General features: G+C 41.5%; 1 long non-coding RNA gene across 2 annotated transcripts; it reads right to left on the bottom strand.

Annotated features, from left to right (window-relative positions):
- Positions 1 to 22,690: 22,690 nt before the first annotated feature.
- Positions 22,691 to 25,130, bottom strand: LOC131239696 (uncharacterized). 2 transcript variants are annotated; one of them, XR_009168335.1, is made up of 3 exons: positions 24,661 to 25,130; positions 24,118 to 24,227; positions 22,691 to 22,781 (listed from the first exon to the last, which is right to left on the bottom strand). It is a non-coding gene; the product is annotated as an uncharacterized LOC131239696 (long non-coding RNA). The 2 variants fall into 2 exon arrangements; XR_009168334.1 differs by having other exon boundaries at positions 22,715 to 22,793.
- Positions 25,131 to 27,641: the final 2,511 nt, after the last annotated feature.

Genomic DNA, 27,641 nt, shown 5'->3' on the forward strand with positions numbered 1-27,641 from the left:
AACGTCCAGGAATACCAAAGGCAAAGATTCTCGAAACAAAACGGAGTGCTCAAAACAAACCCAGAAGGAACCATCAATGCAAGTGGGAGATCTGAATCTCAGGAAGATCATCTTTTTCAACCTCAGTAAGTATTTCAAGGTGACAAGGTCACTGTAATTTATATTTTATATTTTATATTTTATTATTATTATTATTATTTTTTTCACTTTTGAAGTTGGTCATGTCAATAGATTTCTTGGGAGTATTTGGTGGCGGTCCATTGCTTTATGTCTGTTAAAGAGGTCGGGTTCGGGTGTACCGTGTACCGACCTGTCTGATCAAGGAATCGGATTCAGGTCCGTGGGTTCTGATATGTGTACTATACGTACCGTATTGGACCTTTTTCTCTGGCGGGTTTGGGTACTCTGTAGGGTCCCATCGGGTCCCATTTTGGAGCAAGCATAGTTATCTTAGATGGGATTGGGATTGGAAATCGGGCCTATACTTTGGATCCATATCTTGACTTCGGTCAATTTTAAAAAATAGTAGATGATAATTTTGTGGTTTGACGGGTGTCAATGGGCTGGGTTCGGGCCTGAAAATCAGATACTTGAATAGGCCCGGCCAGACAATCCAGCTTGAAACCGTTCGAAACCGGGTTGAACCCTACCCAGGCCCAGCCCGTTGAAAGCCCTATAAATAGGTGCTAACTTAGTGGCTGCAAGGGAGAGATCACCTTCTTTCTTATGATAATCCTTGAATTTATAAGGAGAGAAATCTCTAAAAAATAGAATAAAATTCTAATATTATTGAGTACTTGTGTTACTATAGTTGGGCATATGATGACTCCACTCGCCTAATCCAACTCGTCCGACTCGTTCAGATCCAACTCAATTTGAACCGAATAAGTGAGTCGGTCCGAACCGAGTAGCCTTCGCTCAATCCAAATTTAAACCGAGTTGGGTTCGAGTTACCCAGTAACTCGACCCAACACGATCCAAAACCTAACTCAGCTCGGGTTAGTTAGGAAGGGTATATACATACATACATATATATATATATATATATATATATATATATATATATATATATATATATATATATATATATAAACCTCCCCACCTGCGGCACACCCCATCCGAAAAAACCTAACCCGACAACCCCTTTGGCCCTTTCTGTCTGACACCCATCAGCCAGCAACCCTCCTAGCTCCGCCTCCTCCTCCTCCTCCTCCTCCTCCTCTCTCTCTCTCTCTCTCTCTCTCTCTCTCTCTCTCTCTCTCTCTCTCTCTCTCTCTCTCTCTCATCTAGCATCTAGACGTGTGCATTGCACTCATAAGCGTGTGGAACTTCACGCGTATATTTTTTAATGTTAAGAGGAGGTTTAACCCACTGTTTCTTTGGAGTGACCCATCTGAGCCATGAGTTCGCCTCATTCTAAGGACCACAGTCCCTTGTTGATCAAGGGAAATGGATGGAGAATGTGGAGTGTTTCGCACATCGAGTAGGATGGAGCCCCTGTAAGGTTTCAACGGTGGTGAGGCCCACCGCCCACAAGTATCAGATCAAGCTGATTTATGTATTTTATTCCCTTTGTCCATCCATTTTATCCATCCGTCTATCCAATTTATAACCCAGCCCGATGACTCAATCTGAATTGGTGCCAACTTGATTTGACTCGGTATTTCTGACGAGGTCAGACTCGGTTTAGATCAGCCCAGCCGAGACCCAGACTCAAATCGAGTCAGGCATGTTGGACTTGGTATCGAGTCGGATCGAGTTTGGATTAGTCCTATTTCAAAACCAGATCGAGTCGGGTTGGACCTAACTTGATCCAACTCGACTCGATGCCCACCTTTATGTGTTACACAAATTACTTGGTTGTTTTATATAAACAAGGATGCCTTGACACCTGATTTCAAAGAAAATTGCGTCTTGCCCTGATTGGATGATTATCCTCCAAGCAGAGCTTCGTGGGGCCCACTATGATGTATAAGTTTTATCCCCGCCATTAGTCTATTTTGCAAGATTATTTTAGAGTATGAACTCAAAATGAGGCAGATCCAAGGCTCGAGGGGACCATTGAAAACCTTCTCGGGGCCACAAAAGTTTTGGATAAGTTGATATTTGCATTTTTCCTTCATCCTGGTCTATGTGACCTTATGATCAGATTGGTTGGTAATTAACTATCACTATAAGAAAGTGACCTATAGTGGCGACTAATATCATCCGTCATGTAAAGAATATCTGAAGGTGGATAGCCCCAGTTCAACATTGTAGAGGCTATTCCAAGCAATATAACTGTGGAAAAATCTATTCTGTTGATGCATGAAACCATCATTACATTATTACCAACATACACAATGATCTGGCCATTTATATAACGGCATATTAGTGGCGGATAAGGTATCGATCATTGTGTAGAGAATCCTACAATAGTCTAAATCTGCTGAATGTTGTGGCGGATGAGTCATCTGCGAGTAAAGGTAAATATTACATTCGAAACGGGCAATAATTATTTCCCTAGGTAATTAGGGCACCGTTCCTTGTGATTGATTTGACTCTTACCTTTTCTAATGCTAAAATGAAGGATGCTGCCAAATATATGTGGGGCCCACTGTTGGAATTATACAGATTAATGTATTTCTGTATAATGTGAAAATCGAAAAGTGCAAAATAATCAGAAATCAAGACAGGCTGAAGCACGTCTGAAATGCTGTCCTTAAAGCGTTATTTGCCCCTACTCTAGTGAATTGAGTATGGTAATAGGTTACAAGTAAATAGCTTCTAGGATACGACGAGCCTGGTGTGGGTCTGCGTTCAGCAAACACGAAGGCCCACCAAATAGAACTCAATTACATGCTTTCTGGCAATATTACAGTATAAAGGAAAAAATCCCAAAAGAAGAAGAAAAGAAGAGAAAAAGAGTTTTGACTTCTGCACAGGTCAGTTCAAATCTTCAGCCACTGGTTCAGTTGAACCGTTCTAACCACACCACTGGTCTATTCTTCAAGCTAAAGTTTAAGCCTTGCTATGTTGCTAGAAACACTTGAATATATGAGTGGAGGGGGCTGGCTGTCTCAGTTCGTATGAGTTTGCTGGAGTGAGTTGAGATGGTTTGGAAATCCATCCAGGTCCTCCTTTTATAGGCTATGATGGCTAGGGGGTTATGGTCCAGAGACTTAAATTCCATTAAGCCATTTCTGGCTATTGGAAACTAGCCATTTTCTGACTGTTGTGCATGGACCATTAAGCTCTCTCTATTTATACTGGAAGATTTCTCTCTCAGTCCTTTAGTCTCTCTGCTAACCAGCCACCCGCCATAGCCACTTAGTCGCACCGCGACTCGCACACGTCTCCTTCCGGTTCAAACAGATCATTAATACGTGGAAGCAGGTATCGGTTCTTGTTTGTGACTGTTGATCTCACGATAGTCCACACAGAGCCGCAACGAGCCATCCTTCTTCTTCACAAACAATACCGGGACTCCCCAAGGTGAACTGCTGGGATAAATGAAACCTAACTCCCGGAGCTCATCCAACTACTCCTGCAGTTCCCTCAACTCCAATGGTGTCATCCGATAGGGGGCCTTTGAGATAGGTGTAGTACTGGGCACCAAATCAATTTGAAACTCCACTTGCCGATGCGGCGACAAACCCGGGATCTCCTACAACACATCCGGGTACTCACAAACAACTGTTAGCTACTCAATACACCCTACCACAGAACCCTCAACGATTGAAGCCAAGAGACTAGACAACGGCTCTCCTCTGGGCTCGGCGACAAACTGAAATACTGGCAAGCCGGGAATGTGAAACGTAACCGTCCTCGCGGCACAGTCTAAGACGGCATAATACTCCGCAAGCCAGTTCATGCCCAGAATAATATCAAAACCTATCATCGGCATCACGAGCAGATCAGTGGGAAGAAACATCTCGCCCACTAACACGAAGGGTAGCGACGAGTCAACATGACAGACTTCCCCATGGGAGTCAAAACTGCTAAGGCTTCAAACAAACTCCAACGGAATACCGGTCAATCAGCAAAACTGCTCGACCACGAAAGAATGAGAGGCACCATAATCAAATAAAACATGCGAAACATAAACAGAAACAAGAAGAATACTTTCAACAACTCCACCAGTCGATGATTGCGGGTCCTGGCCTGACGCCTGCTGCGTGGGATAAAATCGACCCTAGCTGGTAAGGGGAGCAAACCGGAAGATTATGGATCCTGAGCTGCAATACACACCCAACCCAAGGACTGAACATATGGATATCCCCTCTGCTACTACTGCTGCCACTGATGTCTCTGCTGGGGAGCCCTAAGAGTGGCGACTAGAAGCTGCTCTCGCTGCTGCTGCTGCTGTTGAGGAGGACGAGGAGGAGGCAACTGCAGTGGCCTCTACTATTATATGGGGAGAGGGTACTCACACCTTCGATGCCCAGCTTGTCTACAATCAAAGCAAACACTGAAAAAGGGGCCAGATAATGAAGTGGCTAGCTGTACTAATGATGGCAATGGAGCTGTTGACTGAGCCATAGGCTGTCGAAACTCTGATCTGTCCCTCCATCTCTGCTGACGGTGCTGTATGGAATTACCAGCTGGTGCGCATCAGGTGCGTTTTGATTTTTATTTTTTAATGTTAAGAGGATGTTTAACCCACTGTTTCTTTGGAGTGACCCATCCGAGCCATGAATTCGCCTCATTCTAAGGACCACAGTCCCTTGTTGATCAAGGGAAATGGATGGAGAATGTGGAGTGTTCTGCACATCGAGTAGGATGGAGCCCTTGCAAGGTTTCAACACTGGTGAGGCTCACCGCCCACAAGTATCAGATCAAGCTGATTTATGTATTTTATTCCCTCTGTTCATCCATTTTATCCATCCGTCTATCCAATTTATAACCCAGCCCGATGACTCGATCTGAATTGGTGCCAACTCGATTTGACTCGGTATTTCTGACGAGGTCAGACTCGGTTTAGATCAGCCCAGCCCAGACCCGAACTCAAATCGAGTCAGGCATGTTGGACTCGGTACCGAGTTGGATCGAGTTTGGATCAGTCCTATTTTAAAACCAGATCGAGTCGGGTTGGACCTAACTTGCTCCAACTCGACTCGATGCCCACCTTTATGTGTTACACAAATTACTTGGTTGTTTTATATAAACAAGGACGCCTTGACACCTAATTTCAAAGAACATTGCGTCTTGCCGTGATTGGATGATAATCCTCCAAGCAGAGCTTCGTGGGGCCCACTATGATGTATAAGTTTTATCCCCGCCATTAGTCTATTTTCCAAGATCATTTTAGAGTATGAACTCAAAATGAGGCAGATCCAAGGCTCGAGGGGACCATTGAAAACCTTCTCGGGGCCACAAAAGTTTTGGATAAGTTGATATTTGCATTTTTCCTTCATCCAGGTTCATGTGACCTTATGATCAGATTGGTTGGAAATTAACTATCACTACAAGAAAAGTGACCTATAGTGGCGACTAATATCATCCGTCATGTAAAGAATATCTGAAGGTGGATAGCCCCAGTTCGACACTGTAGAGGCTATTCCAAGCAATATTAACTGTGGAAAAATCTATTCTGCCCATGCATGAAAGCATCATTACATTATTACCAACATACACAATGATCTGGCCATTTATATAACGACATATTAGTGGCGGATAAGGTATCGATCATTGTGTAGAGAATCCTACAATAGTCTAAATCTGCTGAATGTTGTGGCGGATGAGTCATCTGCGAGTAAAGGTAAATATTACATTGGAAACGGGCAATAATTATTTCCCTTGGTAATTAGGGCACCGTTCCTTGTGATTGATTTGACTCTTACCTTTTCTAATGCTAAAACGAAGGATGCTGCCAAATATATGTGGGGCCCACTGTGATGTATGTGGTTTATCCACACCGTCCATCCGTCATGCCAACTGAATTTAGGCATGAGCCAAAAAATGAGGTAGATTCAAAGTTCAAGTGGACCACACCACAGTAAAAATGTAATCAAACACTCACCATTAAAATCTTCTTGGGGCCACTGTTTACTTTGGTGTGGGCCACTTGAATGTTATATTTGCATCATCTTTCGGCTCATGCCTCAAAATGTCCTGGTGAAATGGATGGACGACGCGGATATGTCGTATACATGATGGTGGGGCCCACAAATTTATGCCAATTATTTTGGACCATTTTTCGAAGCAAGAATACCCTCGTATTTTCAAACACATGAAATTGTAATAATTGGCTATTTACATGGCATTTACACTGAATTTGGAAAATCAAACAGGCCCAAAACTCGTACTGCCATTTTTACATATAGTGGCAGAGTATTTTACCCACCACTGTAAATTTTACTGATATTTTACCCTGCCAACAATATCATTCCTACTAATTTTATTTTATTTTATTGTTATTATTTTGCTGTATTTGAGCATAGAGCGTTGGAAGTGTAAATCCACCAATAAAAAGACACGCCAAGTGGAACCTTTTGGAACTACCTCATTTTTATTATTATTATTATTAATTTTTTTTCAAATAGGTGCCATTATCACCGTTGCTTCCTGTGCTTTTTTCCACTTAAGCCTTGGATCTACCTTATTTTGGATTTATACCCTAAACGGATCTAGAAAATGGATGGATGGCATGGATAAAACACATGCATCATGGTTGGCCAGGTAGGGCTGGGCCCGTAGAGCCCTACTGGATGAATTATCGTTTAGTTGGGGCAAGATGCAATCCACTTCCACTTAATTTGACTAAAATTAGAAACTTTATTTGAAATAATAAAAGTTACTAAAAATAACAGAGATATACTTGACTTGAACTCTACTGCATAACTTAAATAAGGACTTTAAGCAGTTAAAAGACTCTCCTAAAATGCCTAAAAAGAGAAATCATAACTTAAACTAATAACTTTTAACTTTAAACTAAAATTTGACCTGTACAGTGACTTTATTCTGTCAAATCACTGGTAAAGATGTCTGTCATTGATAGCTTTCCAACATACTATTTTCTTTATAATTTATATTTGTGGTCCCAAAGTCATGACATTGAAAGCTTTAATTCACATTAGGTACTTTCTTTTTCTATATTTTTTGCTCTAGATTGAACTTTAATTTCCACCTTATTTATCTTGATCCGATCACTCTATGAAGTTGTCCATGCCCTTTCCTGCATTAGCCCCCTCCACTTGAAGAGAACTTGTACTTGACCTGGTAAGTGATTGTGCCTAATCTATTAATGTATGATACTTGAACAAGTATTCAATCAGGAACGTTCGTAATATCATTACCTCGTGAAGTTCAGCACCATATTCATTATCATTGATCTTTTGAGTATCCTCCCTTCAATCCCAAATATCTAACTAATAACGTGATTAATTTCTTAAGAAATCCAAAGAACCATCAATATAACTAATCTCACAACCTGCAATAGAAAAAATAATCGCACAAAACTGAATTTCTACCCAAACTTAAAGATAGCAGAAAACATCTAGAAATAAGGTGGTCATTATTAATTGATGTCTTAAATCTGTAAATTAACATGTCTGTTGATGATAGTTCGATGCCATCGAGCAGACTTCGATGCTATTGAAGTCGGCTTGATGCTATCGGTAAAATTCAGAATTTCCCAATTTGGTTACCGTATACTTTAGGTGTCTTGTTCGCCATCGAAGGCTGTTCGATGCCATCGAAGATTGTTCGATGATATCGAGGGCCTGTTCAATGCCATCGGTAAAATTTAAAAAATTCATGTTTAGTCACTGGAATGTTTGGTCTTTAATTTGATGCCATCGAATTAGGTTCGATGCAATTGACGGTCTGTCGATGCGATCGAAGTCCCATCGAGTAATCGGATAAAAATACGTAGAATTGCGTAAGTGTGGGATTTGTTTCCTATTTCGATTGTGATTCACGTAGAAGTTATATATATATAGGATAATGGTGTATCTCAGAGCTTTTTAATTTATTCCTAGGGTTCTTTCAAGGGCTTATAAGGGGAGATTCAATGCTTGTTCGAATTGGGTGTTATCTTTACCTCTTGTAATTTTGGCTTTCATAGTGATATATGTCGCTTGGTGCTATGGTTTTTTTTCGAAAGGGTGTTTCCATATTAAATTCGAACTCTTTGTGATTGGGCTTGATTGTGCGATTGGAATTCTTTGCTTGATTCATTTCTGTGTGCTTTCTGCTGAAGCCCCAATTGATTTATCATCCCCCTCAACCAAATACTTTCCTTGAATAATTCCGTCACTACCATATACTCAGCTTCAGTTATGGAAAGAACCACCACAGACTGAAGCTTCAACATCCAACTGATTGTTCCATTTGCTAGCTCAAACGAGTAATCTGAAGTTGACTTTCTAGAATCTACATCACCTGTGTAATCAAAATCCACATATCCTACTAACTTGGCCTCTGCTTTCTCAAAAGATAAGATATAGTCATGTGTAGCTTAAATGTATCGAAGTAGTCATTTCACTGCTTTCTAGTGTTACTTTTCACAATTAGACATATATATATATATATATATATATATATATATATATATATATATATATGCTAATAACACTAACTAAATGCAATGATGGCTCTTCTCTCCTTGAGAAGAGGAAATTTTAGACTTTTCTAGCCTAGGATAGAGAAAAAGGCATGATTGCCATGGGAGAGGAAAAAGTGGTAGCCTAGAGAAGAGAACTCATCATAAGATGCTTGTTATGGGCCTATGGCCTAGGTTAGCTAGGCTAGCTAGGCAATTATGAAACATAGGATGATGTCATGCATGGGAAAACGTGTACACCCTAGGTGGGCCCTACAAAACACAATCAATGGTCCACAAGAAGTGCGGCCTACATCTTTTGATCTACAACTCGGATTGCTGCATGAGACGCGGTGTTGGAACCATGGTGACGATACGGTTGCTATGACAGTAAATTTAGGTCGATTCGGGTCAGGTATATATGAATGGACTTGAGGATGACCGTAAATACTAATCGAAGGTCGCGGGTCACCGGGATTTAACCGGTAGGACCGCAAAACTTAAAGGAATGAAATGCACACACTTGGGTAGGGTCTTACAACTTTCCCCACCAACAAAGAATTTCATCCTCAAAATTGTGAAAACTAGAATAACAACAATGCATAAACATCGTGATATATGTTAATAAGCACAAGAGAAGGCAATATATAGAATAACATAACAATCAAGTACAAATAAATGGGGATAACGCTCTCTAATCTCGGCCTCATGCTCCCAAGATGCCTCGGCCTTCGAATGATGACCCCATTACACCTTCACCCAGGGAATGACCTTGGTCATGAGGACCTACTCCTTCCGATCAAGAATACGAATCGGCTGCCCAATGTACGAAGCATCCTCACGGACCTCGAGTGGCTGCCAATCAATCACAAGAATAGTGTCTGACCCACATTTTCGTAACATAAAAATATGAAATACGTCATGAATTGTGGACAACTCAGGAGGTAAGGCAAGCTTATAGGCCACAGCGCCCACGCGCTCGGTAATATTAAAAAGTCCAATTAATCTCGAGGGAAGCTTGCCTTTCATACCAAAATGAACCACGCCTTTCATAGGCGAAACTTTGAGATATACCATGTCCCCAACTGCGAACTCGAGGGGTCGATGCCGACGATCAGCAAAACTTTTTTGTCGGCTCTGAGATGTACACATCCTCTGCCTGATAACATCAATAGCCTTTGATGTCTTCTGCACAAGCTCGGGACCTAAGAGATGACTCTCTCTAACCTCAGACTAACAACTAGGAGATTTGTATGGTCTGCCATAAAGTGCCTCAAAAGGATCCATGCCGATAGTCGCTTGATAGCTGTTCTTGTACCTAAACTCGGCGAGGAGCAAATGCTTATCCCAACTACCCACAAAGTCAATCACACAAGCTCTGAGCATGTCCTCAAGGATCTGGTTGACCCTTTCGGTCTGCCTCTTCGTATACGGATGATAAGCAGTGCTGAGACGCAAAGTGACCCCCATCGCCTGCTGAAAACTTCTCCAAAACTAAGACGTGAATCTGGAGTCTCGGTTTGAAACGAACGAAACTGGGATGCCATGTAGTCTCACTATCTCGTCAATGAACACCTTTGCAAGACGGTCCATCGATAAGGAAGCACACACCAAAATGAAATGAGCCGACTTCGTCAGACGATCGACGATAACCCAAATGGTATCGTGACCGAGCTGAGTCCTCGGTAAACTTGCGATGAAGTCCATCGATACGTTCTCCCACTTCCATTCTGGAACGCTCAACGGTTGCAAGGGACCGGGGGGTCTCTGGTGATCGGACTTGACACGTTGGCATGTGTCACACTTGGCCACAAAACTAGCAATCTGGTGCTTCACCCCCTGCCAGAAGTACTGCCTCCTCATATCATGATGCATCTTCGTCGAGCCCGAGTGAATAGTAAGTCTCGATCAGTGTGCATCGTCCATTTGATCACGACATAACTTTGACACATCCGGGACACACAATTGGCCTCTGAAGCGTAATCCACCATCAGAACCAATCTGCCAGTTTGACTGCTCCACGGATGTGGCCTCTGCTCGGTACTCCTGAAGTAACTCGTTCGTCTGCTTAGCCTTGATCACCCTAGCCATTAAAGAGGGTTGAATCGATAAGCTTGAAAGCTGAATGATAGAAGAATACAGACCGAACTCAAAGTCAAACTTTGAAACATCCTCGAGCATCTGCCACTCTAGCACTATCATCTGTGCCACCAGGCCTCGTGGCTGATGGCTAAGCACATCCGCCACCACATTTGCCTTGCCCGGGTGGTATTGAAGATAAATATCTTAGTCTTTCAACAGCTCCATCTGTCGCCTCTGACACAGGTCAACTCAGACTATAAAAATAGGTACTTCATACTCTTGTGATCCGAGAAGAGCTCGAACCTGACCCCATGTAGATAATGCCTCCACACCTTTAGTGCGAAGACAACCGCTGTAAACTCCAAATCGTAGGTGGGGTAGTTCAACTCGTGGACCTTGAGCTGGCGGAGGCATGCGCCACTGGCTTTCCGTGCTGCATCAATACAACACCCAAGCCAACTCTAGAGGCATCAGTGAAAACAACAAAACCCTCACTCCCATTAGGAAGAGTGAGGACGTGAGGCGGTCCTTCAACTCCATAAATGCCTTCTCACAAGCGTCACTCTAGACGAGCTCGACGCCCTTCCACATCAATCGGGTCAGCGATGCAGCAATAGGGAGAAACCCTCGATAAACCTTCAGTAATATCCCACTAGACTAAGGAAGCTAAGGATCTCGGACACGTTCGTGGGCTGGCCCCACTGACGCACTGCATCAACCTTCGAGGGCTCCACAGTGACACCCTCCCTCGTCACCACGTGACCGAGGAACTTCACCTCCTCCTGCCAAAACTCGCACTTTTCCAGCTTTGCATACAGCTGGTGGGCACGAAGGGTCTCCAGCACAATTAGCAGGTGCTCAACATGGTCCTCCCATGTCCTCGAATATACAAGAATATCGTCAATGAATACCACCATGAACTGATCGAGGAACGGCCGGAAAACCTCGTTCATCAGATGCATGAATACGGCAGGCACATTGGTCAGTCCGAACGGCATGACCAGAAACTCAAGGTGACCATAACGCTTCCGGAAAGCCATCTTCGGAATGTCCTCCTCTCATACCCGAATCTGATGATAATCGGAGTGCAAGTCTATCTTGGAAAAATACTGTGTACCCTACAACTGATCGAACAAATCATTAATACGGGGAAGCAGGTATCGGTTCTTGTTTGTGACTCTGTTGAGCTCACGATAGTCCACAAAGAGCCGCAACAAGCCATCCTTCTTCTTCACAAATAGTACCGGGACTCCCCAAGGCGAACTGCTGGGACAAATGAAACCTAACTCCCAGAGCTTATCTAACTGCTCCTGCAGTTCCCTCAACTCCAATGGTGTCATCCAGTAGGGGGCCTTTGAGATAGGTGCAGTACTGGGCACCAAATCAATCTGAAACTCCACTTGCCAATGCAGCGACAAACCCGGGATCTCCTACAACACATCCGGGTACTCACAAACAACTGGCAGCTACTCAATACACCCTGCCACAGAACCCTCAACGATTGAAGCCAAGAGACTAGACAACGGCTCTCCTCTAGGCTCGGCGACAAACTGAAATACTGGCAAGCCGGGAATGTGAAACGTAACCGTCCTCGCGGTACAGTCTAAGACGACATAATACTCCGCAAGCCAGTCCATGCCCAGAATAATATCAAAACCTGTCATCAGCATCACGAGCAGATCAGTGGGAAGAAACATCTCGCCCACTAACACCAAGCAAGAAGGTCAGTGATGAGTCAACACAACAGACTTCCCCATGGGAGTTGAAACTCCCAAGGCCTCAGACACGGACTCCGATGGAATACCGATCGATTGACAAAACTGCTTGGCCATAAAAGAATGGGAGGCACCAGAATCAAATAAAACATGTGCAATGCAAGAAGAAACAAGAAGAATACCCTCGACGACTTCACTGGTCGATGACTGTGGGTCCTGGCCTGGCGCCTACTGCGCGGGATAGAATCGGCCCTGAGCTGGTAAGGGGAGCAAACCGGAAGACTGTGGATCCAGAGTCTGTGACTACTGGGCTGCAATAGATACTCGACCCAGGGACTGGACATACGGCTATCCCCTCTGTTGTTATTGCTGCTGTCTCTACTGGGGAGGTCTACCTGGCTGCCTCTGCTGCTAAGGAGGAGCCCTAAGAGTGGCGACTAGAAGCTGCTCTCGCTGCTGCTGCTGCTGCTGAGGAGGACGAGGAGGAGGCAACTGCAGTGGCCTCTACTATTATATAGGGAGAGGGTACTCACACCTCCGATGCCCAGCTTGTCTACAATCGAAGCAAACACTGAAAAATGGGCCAGATAATGAAGTGGCTAGCTGTACTGATGATGGCGATGGAGCTGTTGACTGAGCCGTAGGCTGTCGAAACTCTAATCTGTCCCTCCATCTCTGCTAACGGTGCTGTATGGAACTGCCAGCTAGTGCTCTCCTCTTCCAGTCTCCACCAGAACTCTGCTCTCTCGATCTCTGGGTCATTGCCCAGTCCTCCTAATAAACAAGTGCCCGATTAACGACCTGGTCAAACGTCTCCAAACAATGCCCTACCACACGGCTACGAAGGGCAGGACGCAAGCCAGTCACAAAACGACGAGCCCTCATCTTTTCATCATTGGTGAGATGAAGAGTAAATCGAGACAAGGCTAAGAAATGAGCCTCATACTGTGATACTGACAAATCACCCTGAACTAGGGTCTCAAACTCGATCACCCTCTGGATCTTAATATGCTTAGGGAAGAATTTCTTGTCAAAATAGACCACGAACTACTCCCACATCCAAACGAAATCTGGCCCGGCCATCCTGGACACGGACGACCACCAATGACGGGTCTCACCCTAAGCAAGATAGGTCGTAAAGGATACCCTATGATCGGCTAGACACTGCATAGTTATAAAAATCCTCCCGATCTCAATGCACCATGCCTCAGCTGTAAAAGGGTCGGGATCACCCCTAAATCTCGGAGGGTCATGCTGTCTAAGCTCCCTGAAAATAGCGCTAGGGCACGGCAAATCACCCTGATTAGATATTAAAGTTGCTGCAGGCTGACGAGTCTACAACGCGGTAGCGACAAGCTACATTAGCTGCTGAAAATGCTCGGTACCTATAGGCACTATCAGAAAAGGAGTGGCACTCACCTCGGGCGGAGGCATGGGTGCAGCTGACAGAGCAGGAGCCTCTGTAACTAGAATAGCAGGTTGAGGAGGGAGAACTGGAGCAACTGGAGGAAAAGGCGCTACAGGTTCAATAGGTGCTATAGGAGGAACAGGCTGAATCGGAACCTCGGGAATCGGATCCTCTAAAATAAGAATAGGATGTGCTCGAGTAGAACAGGTATCTCGGGCTCCTATCCACGAGGACCATGACCACGGGTGCTACGACCACAGGTACTACATCTAGGCGGCATCGTCTATAAAATAGTGATGACGTATGGAATCATGACAATTACAGGCTCAATACGGAGCGAAAGAAGGGTGTCGGGACACTTCTTGTCCTAGGCTCTCAGCAGACACGTGATGTTATCTCGAGTTATTCCAGAATTACTTGCTATGCTCTGATACCAACTCCTGTCATACCCCAGACTCTGTAACCGGACTCACAGGGAACCCGATAGCTGGTTCTAGTATCCCATTCTCGGCTCCTGAGGTAGGTTCCGATCCTGGATCCTAAAGGAGGATTTCCATAACAGTATAATCATTTTCAATACGAGCATACCTAAGATCACAACAAGTATATCTGAAAATAACAAAAGCACACATCACAAAATCCACTAAGAATTTGAACTTTTACAAATTTTCATAAGGTCTAAAAGGATACATAAGATAATAGAAGAAGGAGAGAAAAAGTCTGCAACACTGGGGTCCTTAAGCTCAACTCTAATCCAAGATCTGCCGCTATGATACCTGCCTAGGATTTCCTGTACGCATTAATCGTGCATAAGCTTATAGAAGCTTAGAGGGTGGTGAAAGTGTGTGATAATAGTGCACAGAAGAATAATAGGAGGTATAGAAAGGGAAACATGTTCAATGACGATATCACCAGCCTTACTAAGGCTTATCCTGAATACGACACAATAAGTACTGGGTGCCTTGCTAAGGCGATGCATAAGGGGGCTTATTCAGCCAATGCGAATGCAATGCGAAGTGATACCAGTGCTCATATCCGAATCACATATCAAGTACATTTTCCAATAATAAGGAAATCACCAGAGTCTAGTACACTGCTAGATGACTGCCGCTCTATAGACCCACACAGTCAAACGAGCATAAGAGACCTCACTACTCGCCTGTGGATAGCCAATCACTAACAAGGCCTGACGGTGGCGAACTCATTTACGAGCTTATCAGACTCAGCCTAGTAATGCCTCCTTCATTAGGCGAGTAAGGCCACACCCCTAACCAACTGACTACACGACAGTGGGAATCATGGTCTAACGGTATAAGGCCCTCGTGCACTCATAGTTTTCACTCGGTCACGGCATTGGGGAAGATCCTTGGTACCATGAAAGTTTTAGAAATTTCATCTATGGGCATCCTATGCACCCAGTATGCTCAAATAATATTTCTGGCGTCCACACATACAGTCATTCACGAATGTCCCTGTGGAGGCAAGACACTGATGAAGCAAGGGCGAATTATCATGAAATACGATGTCAATGCATGGGTCACACATACAGATCATGCACTAGCTTCAGGAACTCAATGTGCATAAGGGGAGAAACTTCATCCCTTTATGACTACCACATAATGCAATCAATTCACACAGATGATGCATATGGGTCATAATGATATGAGTGTGCTACTTGTAGAATATATTCCTCCTTCCCAAGGAGGGATAAGGTCTAGATATATAAAAAGTTATTCTAAAGGGAAGTGAAATCCTCTAGTGGGGGCCCAATACTTTGGGATGACCCACAAGCTAAGAGAGTCATAATGCCTCAAGGAGGAAAACAGTCCTAACAAGGTCCAAGGTGAGCCTTCAACTACCTATGAGGACCTTATGGGTCTACCTTAAAGTTACCAAGGAGGACATCCAACCTCAACTAGGTCCCAAAAGGTAGTCTGCTACGCATATAAAGTAAAGTCCAAGGCCCAAGCAACCCATGGTCTAGTGGGCCATACACTAAGCCCAATACAAAGGCAACATGGTGGGCCCTCAAGCAAGATTTGGGCCCAACCATAAAGATCATGGGTCCACTCATTGTGATGGGCTTAATGGGAAGCCCATTATTCCAACATATGGGTGATCCTTATATTTAAAAACAAGTTGGGCCTCACATCTTAGCCCAAGTATGGGTTTATTTTAACGAGCAAGTAAGGGCCCAACTACTTGAGTATTTGGCCCATAAAACCCACCACAATAGCATGATAATATAGTCAAGGGTCCAATGGGCCTATCAAAAATTTCCAAGACAATGGGCCTAGGAGAACCTAACAAATAACTAAGAAGACTAGTCCAATAAAAACCCAATTGGAATGGGCCTTAAATATGCACTAATTAAGCATAAAAATATAATTAAAATGGGGCAAGATATGTGTAATAATGTCCCTAAATTTGGTGGACCATGTTGCCCCAAAACATTCATTTATGGGCAGTAACTTTGGGCCTATTGCTGAAATTCCAGCCTACCCACAATCTGGCATTGTTGGAAATTCAAAAATTAATTAATTAATATGTTTATTATAGTTCTTAGTGACCCATACGTGTCAAATGGGGGTCCACCAATTGAAGGGAGTGGATTAAAGACATAAATTAGATGGGCCATGCTGCTGGACCAGATGTCCAGCAACAACCCAATATGCTGGGCGTCCAATGGCGGGCAGCCTTATGGGCATGAGTATTTGGCCCAAAAACCCATCCAATGGGCCCCAATTGGATGTTATTGAAGGGGAGGATGATCAAGTCCACTATGGACCCTATATGGTTGAACGGTGGGATATAAAATACATTAAGGTGGGCCCACAAAGTGGCTTGGACGGCCAGCCAAGGCTGGATGCCCCAGCCTGGTGGGCCACTCCAGGCCACACCACGGACATCACAGGGGCCCGATAGCCCCAAAAATTCATAGGGTGGTCCCTCCATGGGTGAACCACACCTCCATAAAATTTTATAAATTTTGAATAACTATAAGTATTTTAATTAATTTAAATAAAATAGTCTATCCAGAAAATCTATCTGACCTGGACGTCCCAACATGGTGGGCTGGTCCAGCCCTTGTCACGGTGTGCACAGGGGTTCGTTGGCCCCAAAAATTGGTAGGTGGGTCCTACCATGTCTGAGACACACGTCCAAAAAATTTTGTGATTTTTGGATACTCAAAAGTATTTTAATTAAATTCAGAATTACAATCTGTCTAGAGTGAAATGTTGTTGTCCATGCAATGTTTATCCAATAAGGTGGGCCCAAACTTCATATAGGAGGGGAGGGATGTAAAATTAGTATTTTCCCATATAGTACAGCAGGGTGGGGTCTACAAAAGTGGCCCACCCCTCATACAACCAAGCTAGAATTTATGTTTTCCCTTTAATATACAAGGCTGGACAATCCAGCAAGGTGGACCACCCACCCCGTTGGGTCTCATCTTTGGGTGCCTTTGCATGGACATTCTGAGGTGTGATCCTCCACACCTATAGGTGGGGTCCACACCTTCATATTACTCTAAAAGAAATCAAGGAGAAAAGCCTTGAAACAGGCCTAAAACAATGCCCAAAATCATACATCCAATGGGTCTGAAATTTGGACAGCAACATATGCTGCCCATTTCCAGCCATAGAAAAATATCCAAGGGGATTAATGCTCAAATAATATAAGTGGGTTCCACCTAGATGGACCACAAAAATTTTAGACCCATTCGCAACCAAAGATCTCCAAGGAAATCAAGCATTTAGGGTCATCCAACCCATACATACAACATGCATAGGGATGTCCAACCTAGTGGACCTGGACGTCCCAAAAATCCAAGGGTCTGGGACGTTTGTGGCACATCAGTGGGCCACCAATCATCAGGAAAAAAAATAGAGGAAAGAAATAGAGAGAGAGAGAGGGAGAGAGATCAACAGCCATAGAGGAGGATTCTGGTACTATGAATCCTCCACCATTACAATCACACATTCAGGAATCATACATGCATGTGATCTTACAATACAAAGAAGTTTCCAATGCTATCCCTAACATGCAAGCTATAGTCTAGATGACCAAACAAGATCCTAGATCAAAGAAAGCCATCATGGTGGCTCCATGGAGAATGGCCCCCCATGGAAACGTGCATGCATGGAAAAAGGGCCTTTGGCATCTCATCACGGAGTGATGTAGGACCTCCACCATTAATTGGTGGATCCTACATCCTACCAAATATCCTAGAAAGGAAATGAAAAAAGAAAATAGGGAAGAAGCACCCACCTTCAAGATCTTCCTTTCTTCACCACAATAATCTACTAGGTCCAAGGAATAGCTTTCAAAGGTTGAGATATGATTGGGATGGATGGATTGAGAGGGATTAGAGAGAAAGAGGGCTGGAGGAAAGGGTTCTCATGGATGTCCAAGCTCCTTTAGCTAGAGAGAAAGAGAGAAATGAGGGAGAGAAGATGGGAAGAAATGAGAGGAAAGTTGCTAGGATAGAGGGTTTTTAGGAGAGTAATCACGAAATTACTAGAAACTAAATGCAATGATGGCTCTTCTCTCCTTGAGAAGAGGAAATTTTAGACTTTTCTAGCCTAGGATAGAGAAAAAGGCATGATTGCCATGGGAGAGGAAAAAGTGGTAGCCTAGAGAAGAGAACTCATCATAAGATGCTTGTTATGGGCCTATGGCCTAGGATGGCTAGGCTAGCTAGGTAATTATGAAACATAGGATGATGTCATGCATGGGAAAATGTGTACACCCTAGGTGGCCCTATAAAACACAATCAACGGTCCACAAGAAGTGCAGCCTACATCTTTTGATATACAACTGGGATTACTGCACAAGACGCGGTGTTGGAACCGCGGCAACGATGCGGTTGCTATGGCACTAAATTTGGGTCGATTCGTGTCGGGTCTACATGACCAAACTTGAGGATGAATGTAAATACTAATCAAAGGTCGTAGATTGTTGAGATTTGACCAGTAGGACCACGAGACCTAGAGGAACAAAATGCACACACTTGGGTAGGGTCTTACACTTTGAAGCTTCGATGTTTGGGATCGAGCTTCTTGAAGACAGAATTCCAACTTCAATACACGCTTCTTCAGATCCTGATCAGCTCTCCAATGTTTCTCCAACTATTTAATAGACAGGGGAGATTTGGTTTCATAAAAGATGGAACAAACATTCTAAACTCTAGTATCAACTTATACTCAAATAAGGATAGAGTAAGATTAGGTTATTCAAGTTGTTTCTAACAAAGGGAAAAACAAAGAGGGGAACAAGGCATCAACTCCTACAGTGAGAAGCACAAATTGTTAGGGACTATTGAATATGAGCACGTAGGGGCTGTCTACAATTTGGATTTTGAATGTCCTAAGGTGGTTTGTGGTTTTTGCAGTTCCTAAGGCCATTGGCATTGATAATTTAACCCAATAAATGCTGCTATGGGCGTGTTTGGGTGCACTACGATATTGAGAACTTGTAGTTTTATCAAAGGACTGAAATGATCAGATTGTGATTTCCTTTAGGAGCTGCTTCGGATCAAGGAAATGGGAATATGGATCTTGGAATTTGGATTTTGCAAGTTCTAAAGTCCATTTATTGCTTTTGAGAGAATGTGGATTAAGTAAATAATAACTTTTGGGTTTTTCCATTTTTTAATTTTTGGGAACAAATCCATGGATTTATGGAGGTGACAATTTACTAAAACTGTGATAGCTTCCAAATCAACAAATTCTCTCTCAAAATTGCCGCCAAGATCTATTTCTGTTTTCCAAAAGGCTTAATAAATTAGTTTAGGGCATTAGCAATTGTCTACAATAAATAAAGACTATTTGACAACTACTATGTTTGGTTCTTAAGAACAGTGGGACCTAATTACCACACAAAGCAAATTCCACTTTGCATGCCAACCCAAATACCTCACCCTTTACATCGGGTTTCAACAAATAAATAAATAAATAAATAAATAGAAAGGCCCAAAACTTGAGAGCAGACTTTCAAACATACCTGAGTTTTATAAACCAGTGACAGCTTCTGTCATGTGGAAATTGCATATTAACAGGATCTTTAATTGTGATCAAATCAAAGTTTCATGTTTATCATGATATTTCTTTCTCTATGACTATGAGAAAGGACCCATATCACCATTTTCATGATCTACTATTGGTTAGTCTATCCTCATAAACATGGTGTGTGTGTGTGTGTGTGTGTGTGTGTGTGTGTGTGTGTGTGTTTGTGTGTGTTTGTGTGCATGCGCAGATCCGCATCATTCATCTCCTGGGATGTGCCATGTTTGGGTGAAACACGAAAAGACGCCAACCAGATTATTCATTGAATTTGGACTAGTGGGTGGACTTTTCTTAACCGGCAATCTTTAATACTTGAAAGCCCCCCTCTACCAACAGTGAGGCTTTTGGGGCACGCCCAATCCTCAATGATATCAAGAAGATGAATGGTCCAAATTTCTACCATGAGGTTTGCTCAAAATACATCATGACATATTGCAATACCATACCTGTGAATCTGAGTATTCTTCTAATGATCCAAACCATTTATATGACTAAGCTTACTTTTTATGGTTAAAAGACCACAAATAAAGCTCTCAATTGGACTACTTCAACCCTTTGATAATTTGGCTCTTTTTCTTTGAACATGAATGGTCACCATTACCTTTGTATAACTAATGAGTTAAAAAATTCAATATGGAAGATTAGTCCTTATAAAATTCCCTGATCCAATGGCTAAAGTCTTAATAAACCAATGTGTCATTGAAAAGGCCCAAATTAGAAGGTAGAGTCTCTACAAGTCTTATTGTAAATTTGTAATACATGGGATGTATTAGAGCGAACCTCTTCTACCATGCATGGGTGCTACATAGATGAGGATAGTGTATCTAAGAAAAGAAAAGGTGAGAAATAGTGTAGCCTTATTTTTTTAAACTAAATAACAGATCAGGATTCAAATTACAGGGGCATATCACGTAAGAAAATTTGTAAGAACTGTACAGGAATGAGGTTACAAGCATAACACATCTTAAAGAACTTCAATTTAATTTACTCCTTACCATGTACAGTTTCACTTTGCTCAAGTATAAAATTTCAATTACATGTATCACCAGTATTGCGTAAAACAGAAACATGTCAGTCTCACCTCTACCGCAGCTCATTGTATAGTCATATGACTACTGAGAGGAAAGTTGGATTCCTTCTTTATGCCTTTCAAAGAGACGGAAGTAGATCTTGAGGTCCCAAACCCTTGCCAAAATCTCAATGTTTCATCTGTTGCAGCTGATGCCACAGATACATGAGAAGTCCCGTTTATGTAAATGGTGATGACAAGTCCCATTTATACAAATGGTTATGATGATAGAAAATTAGAAACATGACCTTGGATCCAAAAAAATGCTTTTAGAACATAAGAGCTGTCAAATATGAGCACGTAGGAGCTGTCTACAATTTGAGATCCAGCTAACAAATTACTTTCAGTTCAACCCAACCTTATACTTTTAGAACCAAAGAATGATACAAGATAAAACAAGTCATCCAAATCAGTCATAAGGTAATTCCTATCCCATAAGGTAATTCCTAACCCGAAGAACCTTAAAACCTGACTGGATGTAAAACTTGGACCAAACTAAATGAATGGACTAGTTTGTGCTGGAACCAACCACAGAAACAACTATCTTTGTGATTCACAATACAAAAAAAATACAATTTTGAATATGAAACAAAGAAAAAACTAAATTAGAGAACTCTAGGAAAATAGGTACACGCCAAATAGATGGGCTGACATTTGCAATAAATGTTGTTTTCGAATTTCCACCAAGAGCGTCCTATAATCAAAGACTTATATTGAGGAACAATCAATTATAAGCAAATTGTATACTGGGAGCATAAAATGTCTTCTTACCGGTCTTATCGGCAATCCCTTGGAATTATGCAACAATGCTTGGGTGAATGGAACAAATTTCTTCATTGGCTTTGCATCCGCCTCAACATCCTTCATAGTTGATTCATTTTGCTCTCTACTGCCAGGATCTTATCCACCTGATGGAATTTGAACATCCTTTGGGTGATGAAACTTGCAATTCATGCCAAATTTACACTGGCTAGTCTTCGCGTAATATTGTAATATGTTTGGAAGGCATTTATATGGAGAGGCCTGAGCAAGTCTATGAGACCTAGGAAAAATAGTAGAATGGTACCTATGAAAGTAAGATAGTGGTCCTGCCAATGGATATCATTCCAAAAGAACAAAAAAAAAAATGGAGTGAGAATATCATAAGGTAGAGAATCATCTTTAAAGTAAGTAGTATATCATTTTTTTAAAAGATCATGAACAGACGCCATAACAAAGGAATTTGTTCCCAAGATCTAAAGAACTGTGGGACTAAACATCAGATCAATCACTCACCATCATTAAGACCTTTACTTAAACCCCAAATCCCAAATACATACACCAAATATACAAATTATTGAAGTCTTCTACTTCTTCTTCTGCTTTTTTTTTTTTTGGGCCAAGAAATTCATAGTACCCAAGATTTTATAAAAACAGTCCTCAAGGCAATGACATCGGCGGTAACACAGGCCTCGGCGGGGCATGCAATGCTATGGGGACCCCCATCTAGACCGCCTGCAACCAAAGTCAGAGAAAAAGTACAGGAGTAAATAGAAAACAAGTCCATCCAAAGTGTCGGTACAAAAGAAAAGAGAAGAGAAGAGAAGATAAGGGCAAGGGAAAATGGTCCAAAAGATGGAGTAAGTCTAGTCTAAATTAAGATAGACGTTCCTAAGGGCCTAATGAAGGACCATCATCCCAGCCGCTTATTTGCTCCTGTCACTGGTTGGTGCCCCCTACCCCTCTCTCTCTCTCTCTCTCTCTCTATATATATATATATATATATATATATATCTCAATAACAAAGGTAAGAAGAGAATTTCAAGAGATGTGAGAATGAACCACATTTATCAGTGTATCAGCTACTCCATTTCAGGTAGTCCCCCATCACTCCAATACTAAATCTTCTTTGCCCCATGACATCAAGAAGCTCATTCTGCAAAATCATCTACAAACATTCAGAGAAAGCAATCAGTTGGCTTGGTCAGGTTTGTCAAACTGCATATAAAGAAAAGAAATTAGGTGAAACATGGAAAAGACAAATGAATTTGTAGGATTCAAGTTTTAAAGCACTCATTTGTCAAAGACAAACTTCCACTAATGTTGCAATAAAGTGCACCATCACCATCCATTTTTGTTCTTCTTCTTCTTTTTTTTTTTTTCCCCTGATTCATGCAAAACAAGTCTATGATTGAAAAATGGTCATATTAGTGGCAAGTTGCATTTCATGATGAATCATAACCCATGCCCATTTCTATGATGCAATTTTACATATTGTAAATAGAAACACAGAGTAATGTAAAATAATAATAATAATAATAATAATAATGACTAACAACAATACTCAACAAGAGAGGGACCTGATTTCAAAAAATATCACTTAGTAATTAATTTTCTATTACTTTTAACAAATTCTGTAGTTATCAAAAGGCAACTAATGATTTTTCCTAAGGCTGTGTGGTGTTCTACACATCTCTTCAACTGGGATCAAAGTCTCCATCAGCTGCAATTGGAAATTAAAATAAGCATTGAAAGGAGGGCAGATCATTAACAGATACTGCTAGAATTGCTTCAAACAAATCATAAAGAATATGATGATGTGACACTTATGATTCAGAATATGATTTAAATCCAAAGCATAACGGCATTTGCTTCTTGAAAACATCTCCTGCATGCATTAAAGGGCCCACCTATCTGATTATAAACTTGGGCCCACCTGTCTAGACAAGCCATTAGTCTAAAAAAATGATCCTCAGATATTGTGCATATATTGTCCTATGAGTTTCATTTGGACGTGTATGATTTGTTCAATCAATCTCAACAGGTCATCATCTAGCCCACTCTTCATCTGTTGAGTAGAAGGAAATCTGCAGACACTAACTGCACCCAAACAACAAATGAAAACAAATTTAAAGATTAAATAAATAAATAACTAAGAGCTTGGCAACAAAAACTCTAAACTACCAAACAGGCACGACTATTCCACCATTTAGCTAAAACACAAAGGGAACTCTGTTCATGATGGGTACTAACAAGTAGATGGATCAAATTGTTGATTTGATCTATTTTTCTATAAAAGATCATGACTGTTCCTATTAAAGGTCATTAAAGAAGAATCTTAAAGACAATGGGCCACATCTTGATGTTTAAGGCAATGGGCCATCACAAGGAAAACATCTCCACAACATCAATCCAACTTAGGCATGTGCAACCATGCTAACTAAGAAAGAAAAATAGATTATCAAGAAACATGCTCTTGTTCTAGCACTCACATTGAACTTATTTGATTTATATATTGAGGTGCACAGGATGCCGCCAACTTTAAGGCCATTTAAGTAAAGATCATTTGGCCACTTTATTCTAACATCAAGATGTGGCAAACCTTGAAATTAGACCATTTCTGCAAACTAAAGTAAATACTAACTTTAAAATATAGAACATGAGATGCAAATTTTAAAACTAAATCAAATAAACTAGTGCATGAGCCGGCACAGAAAAACAAAAAGCAACATTTCTATTAGTTAATGGATCAGATTTTGATCATAGACTACACAACAATGAAGCCTCAAAATCATTATTAAGTTTTCAAGGTTTTTTCCTGCAACAGCTATACCAACATTTTCAAGATTTCAACTTCCATAAAACCAACATGCATATAAATAAATAAATAAAAGAAGACTATAGAAGTTGCATTTTGTACCCGACTATTAGTCAATGAAAAGAATCTACAATGACAAAAGTATATATCTTTAACATTTAAAATATAATAATTTAAAGAGGCAGCCTCACACATGACTAGTTAGAAAATAATTTACCGTCCACCTAGAGCGTAAATTCCAAAGTGTCAAGTGTGTACAACATCCCACTCGTCCAAAAGGTTTGGCCCCCACCACGAAGAATGCTCAACATAAAAATCAGGCTTGTCCACTCATCATGTGGCCTACACCAAAGAAAACAATTGGCAGATAACTGCCAATTTGATAATCCTAACAAGATTCATGTGTTGAAGTTTTGCAATCAACAAAACCTCATTTTTGAATTCTTCATTCCCTTGCCCCAAATTCTTGGAAAGCCTTTTCCCTGCTATTTCCTAACCATTCATCAGCTTACCCTGAAAGTAACCATCCAGCAAATTTGGGTTTTAATTACAATCAAGAAGCACATAAATCCATCCATTCTTAAAATGATCATGTAATAGCAAATTTGGCAGTGAAAGTGGTAAAAATAAATAAATCTAGTTCAGTCAACTGGCCCTTTGTACGAAATAGACATATCACATCACACTATTTACCTTAAGACAATCGGGATCTCATAATTCTTGTTTTTAACCATAACCACATCTTCAAACTCATGAATAGCCAAACCAACCATTGTAAGGTGTAGGAAGTAATCAGGCATTACAGGGCATCATATATATAACCTACACAACATATATATTCAGTTATAATAAAGCACATAAGCTACAGTCATACCACAACTAGGAAAGGTAAACACATCAAACCACCTTATTTACTTCTGAGAGCTGATCACCTACAACCACTGTATTCTAACTTGTGATGCAGCCAAATTTTTTTTGAAGCACGTCTTCCATCAATTTACAACCAAATACATCGAATCAGGTAAGGAATCCTATTAGATTGCGCCAAATACCAGAAAAAATCAGATCTAATCTCCAAACCGAATCTATAGCTTCAAAAACCTAAAGAAACTGTAATAAGATAAGATGGACAAGATCTCTCCATAAACTATGAAAGAACATCATTCTGGGGAAAGAATATGTATGCTCTATCCCCAAACGTCGTATGTATGCTCTGTCCTCAAACGGGCCATTTCTTTTCGACGACATTAGAGTAGCAGAAATCCCCAGATCCCTAATAAATAAATAAATAAAACATAGAATATGAAATCCCCAATTTCAAGAATCCTCAGATCCCCAAAATCCTAAAATCCCTAAATCCCTAATTTGTAAAATCAGAAAAACCCCAATTCGGGGTCCACATTCAAATCTGTAAGCCCTAAAAGCCCCAAATCCCTAAATGAGGTTCCACATCAAATCAAAAATCCATAAATTACTAAATCCCCAAATTCCTAAATCGGCATTGAGAATGAGAGAGAGAGAAGGAAGAGAGAGAGAGAGAGGGAGGATTAGGGCAAGAGAGAGGGAGAGGATTAGGGCGAGAGAGAGAGAGGAGAGGGGGACGCGGATTAGCTACTGATAGGTTGTGTAGTGAGACTTGCTACTGAAGTGAGGCCCATTATGATGTAGGTGTTGTATCCACACCATCCATCCATTTGGAGATATCATTTTAGGGCATTATCCAAAGAATGAGGCAGATCTAAAGCTTTAGTAGACCCCACGACAGAAAACAGTGGGGAGAATGATTCCCACTGTTGAAACCTTCCTAAGGCCGACCATGATGTTTATTTGAAATCCAAACTGTTCACAAGTTAACAAAGACATGAAAGAAGGTAAAACACAAGTATCAGCTTGATCAAAAACTTTTATGGGCCTTAGAAGTTTTAAATGGTGGGCGTCACTCTCCCCACTCTTTTCTGTGGTGTGGTCCACTAGAGGTTTGGATTAGACTCATTCTTTGTGTATTTCCCTAAAATGATCTCTCCAAATAGATGGATGGAGTGGATACAAAGAATACATCATCATGGGGCTTACAGAACTTAGTGATGTTAGTCTCCCTACTCAACCTGTCAGTGGCTGATCCGCGTCAGGAGATGGAAGGATTTCCTGTGAAAGCCTTTAACATGAAGATCCTGCACAAGGATGTTGGGTGGGGCCCATTGATATGTTTGTGAGAAATCCACCCTGTCCATCCGTTTTATGAGATCATTTTAGGATGTGTGACCAAAAATTAGGTGTATCCAACACTCAAATGGACCACACGAGAGGAAATAGTGGGAATTCAGTGAGCACCGTACACATTCAAGCAATATTGTTTTCACATGGTGTGGTCCACCTGAGATTTTGATCTACCTCATTTACGTAATACAGTATTAAAATGATGTGCAAAAATTGATGGACAGTGTCGGTTGATCCCAAATTTATGGGCCTTACAAACAATTGTGGTCCAATCCGTCCCCTTATTGGTGGTGTGGTCCATTTAATCTTTGGATATGATTCATTTTTTGGATAATTCTCTAAAATGATCTCGAAAAATGGATGAATGGTGTGGGTTGATCCCAAAATTTTGGTAAATCCAAGACTCAAGTGGACCATGCCACACGAAACAGTGTGGAATAATGATTTCCACCATTGATACCTTCCTTGGGCCCACAGTAACGTTTATTTGCCATCCAACCTGTTCATAATATCAAAAGATATGAATGAAGAGAAAACACAAACATCAGCTTGATCCAAAACTTCTATGGCCTCCAAGAAATCTTCAATGGTAGAGGTTCAATCACACTATTTCCTGTGGTGTGGTCCACTTGAGCTTTGGATATGCTTCCTTTTTGTTCTTTAGACCTCAAATTATCTGTTAACATGGATGAACGGAGTGGATAAAATAAATAAATCATGGTTGACCCCACAGAGTTTACTCTGATAAGGGTAACGAGTAACTCACCTAAATGTAGTGGAGAGGGGTTTCCTTAAAACATTCGTAATTATATATTGGGCTTGCCTAAATGTGATTCACATATCCAACCCACTAATTATTTGTGTCCCACTTGGATGAGGGGTCAGACCAAGTTTTATCCATATCCAAAACTCATGTTGGCCCCACCAAGTGCTTTTATATTTTTTTAGGATGTCTTCACATCATTTTAGATGGTATGGCCC

The sequence above is a fragment of the Magnolia sinica genome, chromosome 3, assembly GCF_029962835.1.
Source record: "Magnolia sinica isolate HGM2019 chromosome 3, MsV1, whole genome shotgun sequence".
Lineage (NCBI taxonomy): Eukaryota > Viridiplantae > Streptophyta > Magnoliopsida > Magnoliales > Magnoliaceae > Magnolia > Magnolia sinica.